This window comes from Camelus dromedarius, chromosome 15, assembly GCF_036321535.1.
Source record: "Camelus dromedarius isolate mCamDro1 chromosome 15, mCamDro1.pat, whole genome shotgun sequence".
Classification (NCBI taxonomy): Eukaryota; Metazoa; Chordata; class Mammalia; order Artiodactyla; family Camelidae; genus Camelus; species Camelus dromedarius.
The window spans coordinates 45629774-45651986 of NC_087450.1; the positions used below are offsets into that span (position 1 = coordinate 45629774).

General features: G+C 42.9%; 1 protein-coding gene across 1 annotated transcript in view; it reads right to left on the minus strand.

Moving 5' to 3' along the window:
- Nucleotides 1-21771, minus strand: part of DPYSL5 (dihydropyrimidinase like 5) — an 81766-nt gene extending 59995 nt beyond the window's left edge. The window contains exon 1 of the mRNA XM_010991218.3: nt 21607-21771. The gene's annotated coding sequence lies outside the window, so the exon portion shown is untranslated. The remainder of the gene's footprint in view (nt 1-21606) is intronic.
- Nucleotides 21772-22213: the final 442 nt, after the last annotated feature.

Below are 22213 nucleotides of genomic sequence, written 5' to 3' on the forward strand. Positions count from 1 at the left end.
ATATGGCGCTAAGTGAAGAAAGTAGGTTACAGAACAGGACCCATGGTACGTGTATCTACTTGTATATTTATATTTAAATGAGATTTCATATATATATGAATATGAAATATCGTTTATACATGAATCTCACTTTTACATATTCACATATATGTAAATAAGCTCACATACAAATGAGCTTTTGGCATAACACTATTAAGTGCAGTTGTCCCAGAGAAAGGAGATTGCAGCAGGACTCAATCTCTCTGCATTATTTGATTAGAAACATATTTTTATAATAAACCAGCCGTGGCACTGATGATAGTCCTGGTTAAGAGGGCAGTAGCACCAGAATAGACGCTGAGGAAGTCCATGCCAGGGCAGCCAACTCACTAGCAAGTGAACATCTCCTGTACATGTATTCAGCTACCATTCATCTGTACACCTTATGGCCTATGGGATTGCTCTGCTCTGATGTCTTACTGGCCCTTCAAACTCATCACATCTAAAACTAAGCTCATCACACTCTGTCTCCATCTGGCTCCTCTTCCAGTGTCCCCAATCTCAGTGGAAGACACCCCACACCCCACTCTAGGACCAAGCCAGCACCAGGGGCATCCTCTTCAGTGAGGAGAGCAAATGACAGGGTCACCTCCACGGGCAATAGTGAATGGCCCCTTCTTCCACTCCATTCACCTGGGCCGCAGACAAGACAGCGTCTTTTCAAATGGCTGCAAAATAGGAGATGAACACCTTCTCTGACTCAGCCCACATGGCTGTCTGTCTTCCTTGAATGACTAGTTGGAGAGAGGGAGCAATTGATTGTACAGGGTTCAAAAGGCTTTTCCTGGTTGAATACGAAAAAAGGGAGATACCTTCATTCACTTAAACAAAAAGAGGTAATGAGCCTTTCCTTCAGCCCTTGCTGGGCTGTGAAGCACCTGCTGAGTAACTACCAACAAAAGGGATGAATAAGTCTACATCTCTTAAAAGCAAGTAAATGGGAATAATGGGAAGTCTGGTTGTCTGCCCATTTAATTCATCCTGAATGCCAGCATTTCCTCTTATTCTTGTTCACCTGCTCCTACTAGATGACAGACACCCAATTACTTTTATAAACCCTCTCTTTCTCAGAAGGGCTGGTCAGATTCCCTAGGTTCCCAGTCCTGGCAGTCTCCTCCCCTGTCCCTGCCCAGGCCAAGGGCTAATCTCTGAAGGCAAGTCTAAAGACTAGAGTCCAACATGCTGAGACTCCCCATTAGGGCATATGGCACTGGACAAGCCCAGACTGTGTGCATCTCTTCTGCTGCTGAGGACCAGACGGACTCCAGACTCCACATCAGGCATCTGATGACCTGTACCCAAGCCCTGCTTGGTAAAGGGCCCACTATCTTATTCCCGGTAGGCTGAATTGTCATTTCTCCAAAGAAGATATACGGATGGCCAATAAGCACATGAAAAGATGCTCAACATCATTCAGCAATCAGGGGAACACAAATCAAAACTACAATGCGCTAACCACTCCACACCCACCAGGACAGTTGTCATTTTAAAGATAGATAATAACAAGTGTTGGTGAAGATGTGCAGAGAAAGTGGAACACTCATATACTGCTAGTGAAAATGAAAAATGATGCAGCTGCTTTAGAAGGCAGTCTGGCAATTCCTCAAAAGGTTACAGAATTACCATATGACCCAGAAATTCCACTGTTAAGTATAAATCCAAGAGAAATGAAAACATATATTCACACAAAAACTAACACAAGAATGTTCATAGAAGCATTATTTATAATAGCCAAAAAGTGGAAACAATCCAAACTTCCATCAAGGTGAATGGATAAACAAATGTGGCCTATACATGTAATGGAATATTATTCAGCAATAAAAAGGGAAGAGGTATTGATTCATGCTACAAGATAGATTAACCTTGAAAACATCAGGCTAAGTGAAAGAAGCCAGTCATGACAGAGTATACATGGGAACCATTATAACTTATGGGCCGTACAAAAATAGGCAGTGAAGCTGGATTTGAGCTGCCGGCCATCATTTGCACACCTGATCTATAGCTGTAGTAGGGTTTCTTAGTCCTGGCACAACTAAAATTTGGGGCAAGTTAATTCTTCGTTGTAGGGACTATCCTGTGCTTTGTGGGATACTTAGCAGTATTCTTGGCCTCACTTGCATAGTTGTGGCAGCCAAAAATGTCTCCAGACATTATTTTATGTCCCCTGAGGGGCAAATTCTCCCTAGTAGAGAAATAGTGACCTACAGTGATAACAGATTACTGGTTGGGGAGAGTAGGAGGAGGCGGGAGGGGAATGAATAGAAAGAGGCACAAGGGAACTTTTGGGGGGAAGAGAAATATTCCATCTCTTGATCGTCCTAGTGATTACTCAAGGGTATAAATATGTCAAAACTCTTAAATGAACCTTGAAAATGGTTGTGTCTATTGTATGTAAATTACACCTCAGCAAATTTGACCTAAAAGCAACAAAACTCCATTAAAAAGAGGACAGCTAAAGAGAAATCAGAAAAAGAAGAGCTATAATTCAGTAGGAATTATATTTAATGCTAAACTTCCCAGCAGTTCAGTCAAAGGGGGAATGGTTTGGGATGGAAGGGGAAAACTCTTCTCATTGGATAAGTGGAGGCACTGATTCACCCACCAGGGAAGGCATTTTGAATCCCAAATAATTCCTTGCTCCCCTCTATCCAACTGAACATTCAAGAGGTTTCAGTCAGAATGTTGCTGAAAAAGCAGGTCTGCTTTCTCTGTAGATAATTCTAGAAGGAATTTATTGGATTACTCTTTAAAGGAAACAAGAAACATGGATATATTTGACTGCAGTTTTGCAGAAGGTGCAGAAATATTTTCCCAAGGGCCATTTTTAATATAGAGCAAACATCAATAAAAGGCTGAGGAAATACTATTAAACTTTAACTTAGTGATGACATTTCTGTGGAGGTTAAAGTGATATAGCCCAATTATAAATTTACACCTGGTGCTCTAACCTACACTATAAAGAGAATGCAAATGTGTCTTGCACGCCCTTTCACTGGTAAGGTGAGGATGGTGTCTTAAGTTATCGCTCCTGTAGTTAGGTTGCCCCAAATCCAGCCATTGCCTAAGCCAAAGTCATGCTCCCCATCCCCTCTGTCCTCAGCTTGGTGTTCCAAAATTGAGGATCGCTACAGGTGATTTTAGGAGGCACAGTATTCTCCCTATACCTCATCAGAAAGTAGAGCATTCCTATGAAACCTTTCTAAGCAAAATGGCATAAAGCAAAGAAGCAGTTATGTGAGGTGACATCTTGCTAACGGATGCACAAAATAAATCCCGATGAAACAGAGATGCTCACAGACACAGCTCAAAGCAATGGCAGGTGTGATGCTGAATGTGGTTCCTGGGGAAGGAGCCTGGCGGCGCCCTGTGAGGCTTGAGGCACATGCCGCCTCTATAAAGGGTCTCAGCAAAACGAAAGCTGAACACTGTTTTCGTCTTTTGCCTTTTTTCCTAAACGCGAAAATCCTCTTTCGGTTAGCAAAAACAGGTACTCATGTAAGTATTTCATAAAAGCAAAGCAGCCATAAAGTGAGCCAGGGACACTTGTACACATTTTGAGATATAAACGACCTTGAATCATGAGCGAGGAGGTGGTTTCTTTCTCAGTTCGCTTTCTCAGCTTCTGATTACATCACGGAAAACCTCTCAGGTGGTGCGTGTGTCTTTTCTAATACCTCGCACTTGCTAATCTCCCTTTTTTAACAAAGGAAAGAGCAAAGTCTAGTTTGTTATTGGAATTTAATAACATAGGTTGGCTTTCAATACATTTATTTTTCTAGTTATTTATTTATGGCATTGATAAATTTTTTCTTTTTCAAAAGGCAAAACTACTTAAAGAAAAAGATGATACTGTAAAATGAAAATCGGAAAGAGGGTATATAAAAATGACTCAGTTGGAGAGGCAAATACTCGATCAGGGGTCTCCAAACTTTTTCTGTAGAAGACCAGAGAGTAAATATTTTAAACACTGTGGGCCACCTTCAGGCTCTGTCACATCTTTTTTCTTTTAAGTAATCCCTTAAAATTGTAAACACCAGTCTAAGCTACCAGGCTGGACAGAAGCCCTACTGGTGGTTTCTCCCCTCTGACCCAGGGTCTCGGAGCTGTGCTGTCCAATGAGGTAACAAGTAGCCATATGTGGCTACTGAGCACTTGAAATGTGACACCTGAAACTGAGGAACTCAGTGGCTAAGGCACTATACAGTGCAGCTCCAGCCAATGATTAAGGAAATGTCTATTTTATACCAGGCTTAGAAGAAATGGCCATGGAGAGGTAACTTCCTCTCAACCTTCTTTTGACTTCCTCTGCCTCTGCAGTTCATCAAGAGTTGTCAATAAATTACATTTTAATGGCAAGTCATAGCCATTATAATCAGGAAGAAAGCAGGGATGCCTTCTCTGACCATGATTATTAAATGATGTTTGCAATTCCCTAAAAAAATGTAGTAAGATAAGAAAATTAAATCTTCAAGATAAAAGTAGGAAAAAAGAGATAAATTGTGTTATGATTGTATACCTAGAAAACCTAAGAAATTTGATAAGACAACAGATTATAAGATAAATATAATAAAATCAATATATTTTTCCCTATGCTAGCAGCCAGATGGCTAGAAATAGAAATAGGAAAAAAATTTGTGTTCACAATAGTGAAAAACACTAGAAAACACTTAAGCATTAAAAAAAACACAAAAAAACCCCACTAAGAACGGTCCAGAAAAGATGAATCTAAATATATTTTCTCTATTTGGATCTATTTTAGATCTAAAGTATTTTCTCTGTTTGGATCTATTTTGTTTAGAGACTACCCAGTGTTGGGAGTAGGAAATGGAGTGAATACAAATAGGCTTGAGTTTTCTTTTTGGGTTGATGGAGATTTGCTAAAATTAATTTGCACGATGGTGGCACAACACTTTAAATATACTAATAATCAGTGAATTGTACACTATTTAAAATGGGTGAATTTTATTGTAGGTAAGTTATATCTCAATACAGTTTCACAAAAAAACAAAAAACTATAAGACAGGCACAGATTCTTAATAGAACTTCTCAAAGTACATAAAATAGGAGCTAAACAAAGTGAAACAAATATATTCTCAGATAGGAAAAACTAATACCATAAAATGTCAATTCTCCCAAAATTAATAGAGAACTGTAATAAAATTCCTATTATAATTCCCAAAGGGTTAATTTTGAAATGGATAATAATGGAATTGAGAAGAGTCAAGAAAACTATGAAAAGGAGTACTGTGGGGTAGGTACAGGACTTCCTTAGGAATAATAAAAGACACTAGATGAAATAACTGTAATTAAAGCTGTATGGTATCAGCATATGATTAGACAGATAAGTGGAGCAAAGTAAGGTGCTTCGTAGCAGATTTCAATTAAATCCAACAAAAGTGATACTTCAGTCCAGCAGGGGGAAAAATGATTTACTTAATGATAGATGGGGCTGGCATCACTGGCTATTTGTCTGGAAGAAAATTAAGTTGGCCCCCTGCCTTACAGCATATACCCAAATCTGTCATTCATCTGAATTTATTTAAATGTAAAACATAAAACAATAAAAATATTAGAATGTGGTATTACAGAAAAAGGTATCATTTGATATAAAAATGGTATCATAGAAATAAAGTCAATAAGCAACAAATAGCTTGAGAAACGTGCAGTGTATATGACACCGATGAACTCTTACAAATTGATAAGAAAAATAAAACCAAGAGAAAGACGGGCACAGGATATCGATGTGACACACAGAAGAGCAAATCTAAATGATCAACAACTTATAAAGAGACGTTCAACCTCACCAATAATCAAAGAGATGCAAATAAAAGTCACAGTGAGGTATCACTTCACATCCATCAGAACTGGCAAAAATTCCAGAGTGATCCCTGATGTCGGCAGGACTTGGGAAAAGAGGGGCTTGGGTTGGGAGAGGTTGTGCAGGCGTTGCTGATGGAAATGTAAATTATTACATGCTTTTGGGGAACAATCTGAAAAGACCTCTATTAAAATTGTAAAAAGAACTCTGACTCAGCAAATCCACTCCTAAGACTCCATCCATAGAAATAAAAGCACCAGAACATAAGGAGACGTGGACAGAGAGTCCACTGCAGCACTTCTGGTAAGGCAAAAAACCAAACAACTGGAAATAAACTGAAAGTTCATCAACTGAGAATGGTTGAAAAATCCAGTACTATCTAAAGGAAAATTGTTTCCCTACTCACAACACTTCTGATCCTAACCACTGGGAGTTAGCGCAGACCCCCCAGCTAAGGGATCAGTCCTACAAGACTGCCGCTACTGCATGTCCCAGGTTGTCACTGACCATTCGACTATAAATTGGTGATACCCACAACCCCCTCCTCATATTCAGTAATTTGCTAGAACAGCTCACAAAGTTTAGAGAAACACTTTACTTTTACTGGATACAATTCAGGAACAGCCAAATGGAAGACATACACTGGGCAAGGCATGGGGAAGGGACGTGGAGCTTCCATACCCTCTCCAGAGCACCACCCTCCCTGCATCTTGATGTGTTCACCAATCTAGAAGCTCTCCAAATTCCTTAGGGTTTTTATGGAGGTTCCATCACATAGGCATGATTGACTAAATCATCAGCCATTGGTGATTAGCTCAGTCTCTCAATCCTTTTCCTGTCCTGGGAGGTGGGGTGAGGCTGAAAGTTCCAACTCTCTAATCGCCTAGTTGGTTCCCTTGGCAACCAGCACCCAGCCTGGGAGAGTCACCTTATTAGCATAAACTCAGGTAAGGTTGAAAGGGGCTTATTATGAATAACAAAAGACACTTTTCTCTCCAATCAATCAGAAAATTGAGTTTTAGAAGCTCTGTGCCAGGAACTGGGGATGAAGACCAAATATATATTTCATATTATATCACAATATCACATTATCCATGTCATAGAATATCATGCAATTTTTTAAAACTTAGATCCATATCAATTGGCTTAAAGCTTCTTCCAAGATGTAATAAGAAAGGCAAGTTGTAGAGATGATACATATTTTACCAAAATAGAAATCCAATACATGTACCCATGACATCTACACACACAGAAATAAAAGGATCCTATTCTGGTAAAACGAACAAGGCTGAAAAATATCTATATCTATATCTATATCTATATCTATATCTATATCTTTATCTATATCTATCTGTCTATCTATCTATCTATCTATCTATATTTATACACAATAATGTGTATGGAGTAAAATATGGGTGAAAGCACCCCTGTTTGTTTACAGTGGTTACTGAAGGGTGAGGAGGTGGTATTTAGTTGGAGAAGAGGAATGGATAAGAGAAAAATGGGGGAGGAGGAAAATCTAATTCTTTTTAAAAAAGAATGAAAATTGTCAACAATTAAAACAGAATAGGAGCTAGAACACTCCCTCACACCATACACAAAAATAAACTCAAAATGGATCAAAGACTTAAACATAAGACAAGATACAATAAACCTCCAAGAAGAAAATATAGGCAAAACATTATCTGACATACATCTCAAAAATGTTCTCCTAGGGCAGTCTACCCAAGCAATAGAAATAAAAGCAAGAATAAACAAACGGGACCTAATTAAACTTACAAGCTTCTGCACAGCAAAGGAAACCATAAATAAAACAAAACGACAACCTACAGAATGGGAGAAAATTTTTGCAAATGAAACCAACAAAGTCTTGATCTCCAGAATATATAAGCAGCTCATGTGACTTAATAAGAAAAAACCAAACAACCCCATCCAAAAATGGGCAAAAGACCTAAACGAGCAATTCTCCAAGGAAGAAATACAAATGATCAATAGTCACATGAAAAAATGCTCAATATCACTAATTATCAGAGAAATGCAAATCAAAACTACAATGAGATATCACTTCACACCAGTCAGAATGGCCATCATTCAAAAGTCCACAAAGGACAAATGCTGGAGAGGCTGTGGAGAAAGGGGAACCCTCCTACACTGCTGGTAGGAATGCAGTTTGGTGCAGCCACTATGGAAAACAGTATGGAGATTCCTCAAAAGACTAGGAATAGACTTACCGTATGACCCAGGAATCCCGCTCCTGGGCATATATCCAGAAGGAATCCTACTTCAAAATGACACCTGCACCCCAGTGTTCGCAGCAGCACTATTTACAATAGCCAAGACATGGAAACAGCCTAAATGCCCATCAACAGATGACTGGATAAAGAAGATGTGGTATATTTATACAATGGAATACTATTCAGCCACAAAAACCGACAACATAACGCCATTTGCAGCAACATGGATGTTCCTGGAGAATGTCATTCTAAGTGAAGTAAGCCAGAAAGAGAAAGAAAAATACCATATGAGATCATTCATATGTGGAATCTAAAACAAAACAAAACAAAACATAAATACAAAACAAAAACAGACTCATAGACATAGAATACAAACTTGTGGTTGCCGAGGGGATGGGGGTTGGGAAGGGATAGACTGGGACTTCAAAATGTAGAATAGATAAACAAGATTATACTGTATAGCACAGGGAAATATACACAAGATCTTACGGTGGCTCACAGAGAAAAAAATGTGACAATGAATATATATATATGTTCATGTATAACTGAAAAATTGTGCTCTACACTGGAATTTGACACAATATTGCGAAATGATTATAAACCAATAAAAAATGTTAAAACAAGAAACAAAAAACAGAATAGGCTTATGTGTGTGGGTGTGTCTACATAATGAGATGCATTAAAGAAGGTCACCAAAATGCAAATGGCAGCTGTCTTAGGGTTGTGAGATTTCAGGTGACTTTTATTTTCTTTCTTATACATTTAAATATTGTTTACGTTTTCACAGTGAACACATATTATTTATAAAACCAGGGGTGGGGGAAGCAATAAAATCATTTTCACCGAGGCAAAAACAACCTATCCGTCCTTTAAGGTCAGTCAAATTTCCTGAGCCCCTGTATGTGCCATGCATGGTACCAGATGTGCTTTATTTCTAAACCTCAGAGCAACACTGCAATGAATGAGGACGCAACGGGGTTCAGATAGCTCACTTTTTGGGCTATCCTTGTCACACTATTTACCTTCTGTCTGGCCAACCAACATGTCCATCACCCACCAGGTAGACAGACGCCCTCTAGGTGCCCCTTACCATCCTGGATGGTGGGCTTCAAAATGAATACTGGAGAATCCCTGTCTTCAAGAATCTCAAGCCTCTGCTTCTCTGCTAGCATTTCAGTCTGTGGTCGCCGGAGGGGTGAGACTGCATTATAGGTATTTTGTGTTAACATCTGTGTCGTACTTGGCACAGGGCCCCGCAAATGTTCAATTTGTTGACTACTACCTAGAAGTGGGGAAACACAAAGAGAGAAGCCCTGAGCTATGTTTCCCAGGCTCTGGACTGTCTCTTCACCTATAGAGTCTTTCTCAATGGCCATACTGATTATGATTAAGTCTTATCCAAAAAACCCCAAAAAACAAAAAACTCTCTGATTACTCCAAGCTCATAATAAACCTAAAACCAAAAAACAAAACCTTTCCACACATCCTGAGAACAGAGGATTCTACAATCCTAGGAGGAAAGACCACGTTTTCTGTGCTGCTTATTGACCATCTAGAGCATGAAGCACGTGAACAAAGATTCTCAAATAAGAAACAAGAGACATTATTGTAATACAAGCTTAAAAAGCATACTGCACTTATGCACACGATCTCCTTAAATATACACACAATACAGGAAATATATTTTGAAACTCATCATTGTATCGTCATTGATTTTTATCAGGGAAGAAAATTGCTGAGGGTGGTCTGGAGGCTCAGGGAAACAGTGAGTCTGTGTCAATTCCTGCAGATAAAGAAAAGATCTCCTCCTTTTCCGTCCTCCCTTGTTACTTCCCTCAGCACGCTAAAGGGGAGGAAGCGAGGATGTGCTCAGTTGCCCCTAAAACCACCTTCAGCCTGTCCCCATTCCCCTGCTGCTCAACAAGTACCCTCCCACCACCAAACAAAGCACAACAGCAAAAACAACTGAGGACGGGCTGAAACAACTTCCGGAATAGGTTGCATACATCGAAAAGGGCCACTTAATGGAGTGTGGACCACCCCCACAATTGCTTTCTAGTGAATTCCTCGGCAGAGCTCCATCCCAGCCCCTCTCCCCACCAATCTGGGCAAAACGCCCTGCCCCATTCTGCTGGACCTCCACACACAGAGGTGCCCCTGTAGTAATTAAAGAATTACCACAAACTTAGTAGCTTAAAACAACCCACATTAATTACCTCACACTTTGTGTGGGTCAGGAGTCCTGGGTTCTCTGCTTACAGCCTGATGGCAACCGAGGTTTTAGACGGGCTATGTTCTCATCTGGAGATCTGACTGCAAAGAACTCCTTCCCAGCTCACTCAGGTAGTTGACAGAACTCATTTCCTTATGGTCATAGCCTTCCAGCGAGAGGCCACTCAGCTTCCAGGGGCCATCCAATTTCTTGCCAAGTGGGCTTTCCCAGCACAGCCACTTATTCCATCAAGCCAGCAGGAGAGTCTCTAGGGCAAGTCTGCCAGCAAAATGGGGTCTTATGTCACATGATAGTCATAGATATGACATCCCCGTCACTTTTGCCATCTTCTGTTGGTTAAAAGCAAGTCATAGGAAGGGCTCACACAAGGGTGTGAACCCAGGAGTTTGTCTTCATTGTCCTTACAGAGAAAACATGCCAACAAGTAACCAGAATGCAAAGCAGAATGGAACACTACTCAAACGAATCAATTCTGCAGGAGAATCCAGGGGTCTTTTAACGTGTCATTTGACAAGAAAGAGGGAAAATTACCGGAAACTGTCTGCACTGGATACAGCTCACTGGAAGTTAAACTGCCCCGGAGGTTCCTCCTCTGTGAAATGATTAAATGTCACGTAAGGTTCTTTCCAGCCCCAGTATCCTGTGATGACACCCAGCCCGCTGCAGGCGTTCAGTAAGCACCCGTTCCATGAAGGAAGAGATGAAGGGATGAGCACATGCACGCAGTTCATGATGCCCCCTGAGCACTTCTCACCTTCTGCATCCCAAGATTCAAGCCAAATTTTCCTGAATGAAAATGACTAAAAGGGAAAATGCTAGCAATGTATTTGGGAGTCAGTAGTAACGTGTCATCTTCACTTCCTGGCCCCAAAGCCTTTCTGTTTTGAATGGGTTACACATTCTGTCTCTTCAGTAGGCTTGAAAGCCCTACTCTGCAGGTTTATTTAGGGGTCCTCCATCTGGGGGTCCATTTGAGAACATAAGCCATGAGCATGGGGCTGAGACCTGTACCCTTCTCGAGTGTTCTCGAGTCCCTAATAGGTGATCTAAGCCAGCCAGGGCTGCCAAATTATTATTGTTTAAACAGGTAAAATATATACATGATAAACATTTAAAACCATAGAAATAGTGAACAGTTCTCCAGTCCTTCTCCAAAGACCAGCATCATCGTAGGTTTTCTTGTATTTCCTTCCAAGGTTAACTGTGCAATTTAAGTATATATGTATATATTTTATTTCACATAAATAGCAGCATCCATTAAATATTGTTCTGCCTGCTTTCTCCCTATTCAACAATATATACTGGAGATTGTTCTATATCAGAGCAGAAATTATCTGCCTTATTTTTAATGGCTGCATAATATTTCTTTGTAAGGATGGATCATAATGTATTTAACTGGCTCTCCAATGAGGAGAATTTAGGTTGGGTCCAATTTTTCGCTAATACAAATAATGCTGCAATAATACCCCTTCCTGTTTTTCATTGTGCACATATACTTGTACATTTTAGGATAAATTGTTAGAAGTGGTATTGCTGGGTAAAAGGGTGTGTGCACTTTTAATTTCGACAGATAGTGCTGAACTGTAAGCCTGCTGGTTTTACCTGGTAAGGAATTGTGACAGTCTCAGCAGCAACACAGCGTGGCTGTCACAGAACATCAGAGCTGCCAGATAGCATCTGGTCTCCATCTCATTGTACAGAGGAGGGAACCGAGCCACTTTGACTGAACTTCCGGTGTGCTCTGTTACCTCTGCACCAGCTACTCTATTGTCCAGCCTGCTCATTTGATAGTCATGTACTTGGACAATATTGTAATATACCTTTATTTATCTCAAAGCACCTCACTTTATTATTATTTTTAATGGAGGTACTGGGGATTGAACCCAGGACCTCATGCATGCTAAGCATGTGCTCTACCGCTGAGCTATACCCACCCCTCTCAAAGCACCTAACTTTAGCACCAAGAGACACTATTAGCTCCGCTTACTTAGTGCTTACCACAGCCCGCCAGGCTCTGGGCATGTTATCCCTTGAGTCCTCCTCATAAATCTATGAGAAAGATATTAGCATCCTTCTAAATCACCAGGAAACTGAGGCTTGGGGAGATTAAATGATTTTGTCCAAGGTCTCTCATGCCTAGGAAGTAGCAGAGTCAGGATTCAAGCCCCACCTCTCTCTTATGTGCAAGCTGCTTCCTGGAAATTGCACTGTTCCTTGCACACACCCTAGAGACACGTGAGAGGAGGTTCAAGCCTGTCTCAAATAACATCTCAGTGCAACTTAAGTGTGGGTACTGATGGTTAGTAAACCTCTCTCTCACTTGCCAGGCTGCTCCAACATTGATTGCTAGTTTCTGGATATTTGCATTCTACTGGCAGATATTTAGAATTTAACTAAGTATTGGATGCTTCTCATACTGTTCCATCTCTCCAAAACTTGGAGACCATTTAATTTCTTTCACAATGGTCAAATTTTGGTGCTATCTGCTATTAAGAGACAATGCAATTTTGTAGAATTTACTGGTAAAATTTGTTTCACTTGGAGTCCTTTGCCCTCCAAGTTATTATTGCAGGTTCTGTTTTTTAAATGACTGATTATCTCAGACAATTTTATTCCTGTATTAACACAAATTTTTTGATGACCAACTTGCCAACTAAGACTCATTAGAAAGCATTCTCTGATAAAGGAACTCTGCAACATGTTATTATGTCTTTCAAGGCATTAACATGTATTTATGCATTTCTCTTTATGTGAAAACTACCAAGCATTATGAGTAAAATTGCATCCCATGCACCAAAACCTTTTTTTAAGGGGATCTCAATTCTCAAAAACATATTATCAGCTGGGTAATAAAATCATGTATGTGATGTTCACAAAGATGTAAACAGTATTAAAAATTTTAAAACTTGGACATAATCCAAATGTTCATCAATAAGTAAATGTTTAAATATAGTACATTCTAGTGAAACGGTAGGCAGCCATTTAAAAGTTTACATTTCTGAATTAGGCAAAGACACAGAAAAGTCTTCTTCTAATGTCAGATGAAAGAATAAAATACAGAATAGTATCCATATTGTGTTTACAACTCTGTAAAAATTATGTGAGTGTACGGACAAGGGTTTCATGAAATAAGCAGGCATTACATTAGCTGTATTAGCAAAATGGTCTATAAGTGGTCTTACAATCAGTTAAATATTGGAATATTATACAGTTTAAAGTACAAAATTAAGTCTTCTATGAAAAGAGATATGAAATATCTAAGTGCTTAAGGGACTCAGAGTTCAAGCAGTACGTCTAAGTTTGAAGGCAATGATAAATCTGAACTCCCTCATTTGCTTGTATGAGGACCAGTACCAAACATAACAGGAAAAAATTCTTTCTGGGGAACAACTTGGGCAGTGAATGGGTCTCGTAAGGAAAAACCAGCCAACTCAGGAAATCATGACTGCTCCGTCACGCTCCTTTGGTGGCAAAGGTTTCATTACCATCATCCTATAACTGTGCCTAAATCTCTGCCCTTGATCTACACTGGCCATGTTGATGGCTGCCGTCTTTCCTGGGCCAACAATGAAGACCAGCCATGGAGAGGAAGTGCGTTTGCCCATCTCCATGATCCGGAAGCTACTGCTCGTATCTATGTGTCTCATCTTTATTGTTTTCCAGTAGTTGCAGAGGTTTTATTCCATTATAATCCCATTGTAAAAATCATGTGCATTTTAAGTCTTTTTAGAAACCCACAAAAAAATGAGCTTTATGCTATAATTCTAATCCCCAAATAAGAAATCTGAACTTTGTGATTCCAAACTGACACTTGTTGAGGAATTTTTTTAAGCCACAGAAATTACACAATTCAAAATTGTTATTTTGACCCAATACAATAAATAAAACAGTCGAATAAAAATCCCTTGTTAATCTTGTTCAAGGCTGACAGGATATCTCTGGAATGATCTTTGGACCTATGTTGCAATTATAATCTGATTCTCAGCTTTTCCCTTAGAAACAGGAGTAAGAAAGTTGCTGTAGCCAGACCAAGGCTGAAGCACAGCCATCCATTTAAAAATGTTCATTTCTGCTACTGTGGAATCAGACATGGCTAAGATCTATTTTTTTTAACTGAAGAATAAGAATAAGATCAAGACACAAAATTTTGCCAGCCTTTAGGACTTCTAAAAAACAGTTGAATCACAGCATTGCATGCCTTGGGAGTGACATTTTTTTTTTCCCAATTTCACCATTTATTGTACTATTTGGCACGGTCTACTAAAACACAACACATGCATAGCCCTGACCCGAATTCCACTCCTAAATATATACCCAAGAGAAACACACATACATCCACCCAAAGACATGTACTAGAATGTTCCCAATAGCACTATTCATGAACTAGAAACTACCCAAATGGCCATTAACAACATAATGGATAAATAAATTGTAGTACATTTACACAAGGGAATGCTATATAGCAATGAAAATTAACATATAAAATGCAACAAACATAATGCTGAGCAAAAGAAGCCACTCGTGAAAGCGTACCCACTATATGATTCCAACTGTACAAAAGTTCAAAAATAGGCAAAGCTGATCCATGCTGATGGTGGTTTGTGAACTTGGAGGAAGAGTAGTGACTACAAGGGGGATTTTGGGTACCAGTAATCTGTGTCTTGCTCACATGCTGATTACATGGCTGTATTTAGTTTGTGAAAACTAATTAAAGCTACACACTTGATGATTTGTATACTTTAGCTGTTACACTTCACTAAAAAGTTTAGAAAATACAAATATTTAAAAAATACACCCTCAGTCCCCCAAAGTCACCATTTTTTATGTGTGTAGCCCAAATACTGGGCAACATGCCAAACTTAACACATTCCAAGTAACTTCATTAAAGTTGCGTTTCACATCTGTTGGAAACAGGAGCAAAAAGACATTAAATAAAAAATCGGGGGCTATGTTTGGATTTTATAACAGAATGAAAATATCAATCCACAAAGGCAGAAATATGGTTGAAATGCTAAAAATGAGAAAGGAGGCGACTTCGCCATCAATAGTGGATCATGCTCTGGGGAAGGACAAAGGGAAGGACAGGACCAGACAAAAGCAGGGAGAATAAAGACCCAAGGCCTGAGAAATTCGGGGGAGCCCATGGTGGATTTGAAATTAACAAAGGAAAAGCCTGTCTATGGACACTGAAGTGACACAAAGAGGGTGTGACCGAGTCCTGGGCTCTGCTACTGTGTACGGAGACACATTCACAAGAAGCTGCGGCAGTGATAGATTCAAATAACTTTGCAGAGCCAATGAAAAGGGCCGGATGTTAGGGGGTGAGGAGGGACACAACACCCAATTCAGAATGCAGATATTCTCCCACTTTGAATCCAGAGAATCTAGTCGTTCACAAAACCTCAACTTCACTTAAGCCATGTGATTTTAAGTTTAAATGGAGAGCCAGAGGTCTCGATGGCTGGAAAATCCTGTAAAATATCATCTTAATCATTCAATCAGTCATTCCTTCAGTATTATCCATTGAATGCTTGCTCTGAGCAGTATTTTGTGCTAGAAGCTACATGGATGAAAAAAAAAAGGGCCAAAGTCTATTTTAAACAAAGTAAGGAGCACCATTTTGTAATGGAATAGCCCATTGCTAAACTCTTAAGTTTATTACAAACCTTACACCCAACAAGTGAGGTAGCTTGGGATAGCGTTCAAAAGCACGGACCCTGTGATGGTTAGATTTTTGTGTCCACTTGGCTAGGCTGTAGTAGCCAGTTACTCAATCAAACAAAGCTCTATGTGTTGCTCGGAAGGTATTTTATAGATGTGGTTAACATCTACAATCAGTTGACTTTAAGTAAAGGAGGTTTTCCTTGAAAATGTGGGATGGCCACATAGAATCAGTTTGAAAAGCCTTAAGAGACAAACTAAGGTTTCCCAGAGGAAGAAGAAATTCTGCCTTAAGACTAACCATTACAGGGTCCGTGCAACTTCAGTTCCCACCTGAGAGTTTCCAGTCTGCTGGCCTGCCTACACACATCAGACTTGCCAGCCTCGACAATCACATAAGCCAATCCTTATTGGTTCTTTCTCTGGAGAAACCACGACTTATACAGACTCTCAGCAGACTTCTGGGGTTTAAAGCTTGGCTCTGCCACTTCCCTAGCTGGGTGGTTTCTGTACCTCAATTGCTTCAGCTGTAAAACGGGATAACAACAGTATTGTATTTAACTCATAGGAATAAGAACCCCACATGGCACAGAATAAGTGCTTTGAAAGTGTTTGTTAAATAAGTAATTCTGTGCTACCAAGTTTATTTCTTAGCTGGAAAAGGTGAGATATCTTTATTCTCAACAATTTGCCATCAACCAAACACAATCACTCTTTCCTACACCAAGAACAGAACAGCCTTGAAATGATAGCATCTCACCCGTTATGGATGCCTGATTGTTCCTTTAGATGGTGTAGGAGCAGGGTGAGTTCCCAGGCCAACTCTATCTACAGGGATGATTTGGCTAACCTGGGGTCAGAGCTCCTCTGGAACATTCTTAACCCTGTAGGATTTCAGATGCTGAAAACAGTTGTGCTTAAAGGGCTCAGAGTCAGTATAGAGTTATTCCTACTTTTTGCAAGAGTGGGAGTTTCAGAAAGGAGTCCTAATCATTCTTTCTGTTCTTACTGTTGATACCCCACAGCAGCTTGCCCTGGTTGGGATGAAAGATTAACAGGGGGAATCAAAATGTTGCCTTTGTGGACACACCTTCTGGAGGGAGAGTATGCTGATGGTGCTGATGGTGACCACACTTATTGGGCACTTCCCAGATGCCAGACTCTACTCTCAGTGCTATACATATATTAATTCATGGAAGCCCCATCGTACGAAAAAATTGAGCCCCTGTGAGAAAAGTAAGTCGCCTAAGGATAGACGGACAGAAAATGGCAGAGTTGGGATTTGACACCAGGCTTTTTGGCTCAAACCCAGGCTCTCTCTCCTATGTACATTGCCTGAGTCTGGATTGTAAGGAGGGAGTCCAGGTGGGAGGAGGCAAGGCAACAAGCACAAAACTGGGCTGTGATTGATGGGAGGGTGTGAGAGGCTCAGAGGACGCTATGGTTTAGTCCATTTATTTTAAACTGAAGAAATTTCAAAGATTGAAATACAACAGGGGGAGGGTATAGCTCAAATGGCAGAGTGCATGATGCACGAGGTCCTGGGTTCAATCCCCAGTACCTCCTCTAAAAATAAAGAAATAAATAAACTTAATTACCCCCCCAAAAAAGAAATAGAACAAATCATAAAGAGTATTCTTCCATGAATTTCTTTTGAAGTATATAATGTGTCTGCTTTTGTACCTAAATATCAAAGTTCATTAAAGATTCATACCATAGCAAAAAAAAAAAAAAAAAAAAAAGATTCATACCATAGTATTTGACCCTTTCATCTTCATATTAAAAATTTAAGGCAAATTGATCTTGAAATTATTTCTTATTTATTCACTAACAGTGCAAGGAAATTAAACACCCTCTTACTTGTTATTCTCATTTGATTTCATTTTACACCAACTTCTCCCTACAGGTTTTCACATTGACAAAGATTTCCTGTATTATTGTTCTCCTTCAGGCTCCTGTGAAATTAGTCTTAGAAGACTTTTCTGAAATATTTTCCCATAGCTCAGAAAACAAAAATGTATGAACAGGATCAGATTCTATCAGAATTTGGTTAGTTTTTACACCAGAAAGAGATTGGGTCTTACATTCACTTTTCTAACAATACCAACTCTCTGACTCTCAATATTTATCTAAGTCCTAATTTACCCCAGAGATTTGTCCACAGTTGTCATGGCCTTTGGCCTACAGTTCCCTGGAGCTGAATTCTGTGTCAGAGGAGCTATTATTAAGGAGGGAGAATTCTCAGCTATCCAGGGCAGAAGGACAGGGAGAAGTAGGGGTACCACAGATGAAGCCTATGCCAAGTCCTCAAATCTAATTTTGGCCAATTGTGCAGACTTGCCTTGCTGGGTGACTGTTCTCATTGGTGGAAACATGCAGTGCACTGAGAATATTGAAACTTGCCTGGTTTATGCCTGCAATTTGGAGAGGCTATGCTGAAAACAGCCAGGTGTTCATGTCTCATGAACATCTTTTGCACACCTAGCTGAGGTCTCCAAGGTCAGGGAAATAGGAGTTAAGAATGGGATGCTGGAATTCTAGGGACAGAAAGTCCTTCTCTGAGGCCACCTGCCTCTCTCCTCTGTTTCCCAGGCATTTTCAAGGGGCGGGGGGAGGGGGGTGCTGCTTTCTCTCTCTCTTCTCTGTAGAAATGGGCTGGTCATACTGACACTCCTTATCCATGAACTGACCCCCCAGGAGGAAAAGATTGGGTCGTATGTTCACACAGTGCTTTAACAGGATTACACCCTTAAACAAATCCATAAAGTTCTTCCAAGAGGAATAAACCAACAAAACATTCACCCCTCAAACTTTTCCCTTGGGAAATGACATGAAAACACATTTCCCATTGGAGTTGTTTCATAAGAAAAAAACCTTCAGCGTCAGATGTTGGGTGTTCGAACACTGACTTTCCTGGTTTTCACCTACTCCAGAAATAGACAGGTCTATTAATTTAGTTTAAAACATCCAATGAACAGCATTCCAGCTAGTCCTTCCAGACCAGTTTTGCAAATTCTGAGAGGCACTTCCTCAAAGCAGCACCCTTTAAAAGGAGCAGGACAGAGTCTACTGCTGCTGCCACTGGGTACGGCCCAGGTAGGAGGCCTTCATGTTGGCAGCTACCATATGTTCTGGGCAAGAGGCAACAGTCACATCACAGCCCCTCACCTTATGCATCAACCCAGGTAAGAAAAAAAATCCTGAGGTTTCAAGGCTAGGTTAAGAGAGCCAAAATGCTCATTGGTCAACTTCATGCCGAATAACGTCACACCAATTTGTCCTATGATGCTCTGTCTGTCACTTAGCCAAGCTTCCTCCACTCCTGGAATAAAAATTCTTCTGCCTTGCTATTTTTCTTCTTTTTTTTTTTTAATGAATGGCAATTTAAAAGTATAAATCTATGCTGAAGAGTCACTTTTAATATCAGCTAAATGATTATCAAAGAAAATCTGTAAAACAGCATGCTGGGTTTGGCTGTCATTTCACATGTCAAGATGCTGCAGCCTGGCATGAAAGATGCTTAGACAGCAAGCAAAACTACGAGTGCATGGAAAGCTCTGTTGAGCCCCTTTTTGTGTTTCTATTTCTGTTCATCTGTTTTCCCATGGGCAAGGAGACACCTCCTATCACAGAGCCGTCCCCGTCTTGGGTCAGCAGACAATACCGGCGAAATGTGCAAAGGACGGCTACGCTGGCCTGGGTGTGGCCACTGGCAAAGGGAAGCAACGGTCCCCTGGCTGCAGGCCCGAAGACCAGGGGCCGCACCGTGCCCGGTAATCTGCACGCCTGCTTTTTCCCATTTTACCACAATCCGCACCAGCCCTAACTGCTCCCTCTATGAACAGACAGCAGACCTTCGATGTGGGCCCCCTCGTCAGACAAAGCCGGCTACTCAGGGAACCCGCTCAGCACCGAGGCGACCTCCGTAGGTCGCTCCTGACCGTCTTGGTTATTGGTCAACCGAGGGGCGGGAGGCGGCGCCGCTGCCAGAAGGTATTAAAGCCAGGGGCGGCGTCTGTCTGCCGGTCCCACAGTCTGGGGACCTGGGTCTCACACCAGGGAACTAATGGCGGGGCTTGGTGCCCCAACACAAACCCCATGGGACAAGCACGTGCCCTGTGATTTCTCCGAGAGCATTTTCTACAACCATAAAGCTGTACACTTGAGTTCTGGAGGGCCCTAGTTCGCTGTCGGGCGGGTACCAGGGCTGGCTATTGTTCTCCGGATCTCCCCGGCGGAAGGCGTCCCCCATTCCACCTCCCTGGCAGCATCTGCCGCCGGACCAAGAAAGAAAAGGGTGTGCCTGCGGCGCCGCGGATTATCACAAAACCCTAAACGAGTCCCTACGGGCTGGTGTCAAGCCGGGAGACAAAGCTCCTCGCATGGACAGGCATCTCGGTCCCGGATCCGCCATCCTGGGCCTGTCGCCCCGTCCTGGAGCCACGCCCAGACAGCCACAGGACCTCCAGGACCCTCGCTAGAGCAGAGGGTCTTTCGGCTAGAGACCCGCCCCCCAGCTGCCTGCCCCTCCCTTCCCCAGAGACCTCCCTCCCCAGGGAGACCCCTCCCCCTCACCGCGCGGGTCTCCTCCTCCCTGGCGTCTACCCTCCTCAAGCCCGGGCAGTCTCCACCCTCCTGCATCCCTCCTCCCCCCACATTCTCGGTCAGCCCCAGCCTCGTCTCGTGCCACCTGCTCCAAGCTCCTCTCCCTCCTCAGACCCTTCTCTTTCCTCCTCAAACCCTAGTCTCCACTTACCCCTCCTCCCAGACTCAGTCACCTATCCCCACCCTGTTCCCCATCTCCCATCTTTTCCCATCCTTGCTCAAACTGACTGAAGCCTCGCGTCCGCCTCTCCCCATCCCAGCTTCTCTCCAGCTGACTCCTGCCTCCTCCCCAGGCCTGGGGCGTCGACGTCTCTCGCCCGCCAAGATCGATGCAGCGGGGAGGGCTCCCGCGATGGGCTCAAGCGAAGGATCCCGCTTGGCGCCCGCTCTGGGCCGGGCAGCGGCAGGCGGCCTTTGTGGTTCAGACAGGTGCCTCGGAGGCGGCAGGCGAATCGTCCTCAGGCGTCCGCCTCGTTATTGGGACTAGTGGAACGGACCGCCAGGTCAGCCCGGGCTGGGAAAATCCCAACTCTGAGGCGAGAGGGACAGAGGGTGTGTATGGGTGATGGGTAGGGGCAGATGACAGCAACAATCTAGGGACTCGGACAGGACCGGCCCACGGCCAGAAGCCCCCGCCCAGCCTTCCAGCCATTCACTACACCTCGACGAGTGAGGCTGGGCGCCTACTGTGCGCTAGGAGTGAACCCTCTCCAACCAAGCCATCTCCTCATCCCAGTTCTTTACAATCTCCCGAGCACCTATTAAACGCCTACTATGAGCAAGGCACCGCACGGAGCTCTGTGGGCTTACAAAGAGAAACTGATTCGGGCCCCAGTTTAGCCTGGGGTGCCCGGCCTCAATCCCAAACCACACCTCTCGCCGCGTCCCCAGCGGCCGGGCCCAAGGCGCACCCGGACCCCCGCCCTATTGTGCGCCTCCCGGAGAAACAAGAGTGTGTGAGATGGATGTTCCAGCCCGGGGAAAATGAGCCCACCGCCCGCCCCGCCATCACCCACTCCTTCGGGATGCCGCGGCTGCGAGGGTCCGTCGGTGGGTGGGTTCTCCTCCTGTCTCGCGGTGGCGCGGGAGCTGCGGGTGCTCGGGGCGGCGGCGGCGGCTGCACGCGCGCTCGCTCGATCGCCGCCTTGGCGCGCCGGGCGCTGGAGTCTGAAGCCGCGAGCGGGGGAGGGGACTTGGGTGGGGACTGGAGGCAGTCTCGGCCAATCACGGACTCGACGGCTCCTTCCCCCGGCTCCCCACCTCAAGCTAGCAGGTTAGGGGGAGGCGGGGACCCGTGGCGCCCTACATCCTCCGCGCTGCGCGCGGCCGCCGCCTTGGGACTACAACTCCCGATAGGCCTTGCTGCAGGGCCCGGGTCCAAGAGGGGATGGAGGGCACGACCCGAGAACCCGCCGACCCCCTCGCGCCCTTCTCCGCGTTCCTTTGGATTTCCATGGTAACTCAAGACACTTCACAAAGCCCAGGCACTGGGACGAGCTGATGCACGCGTCCCCTGGGAGGGCTAGCGCGTCCCCTCCCCTTGCAGGACCCCACCCGAGGGGCTGAAACAATGCCCCAGTCGCCTCTTCCCGGCTGCTGCCAGGCCTGGCTAAGGTCGCTTGG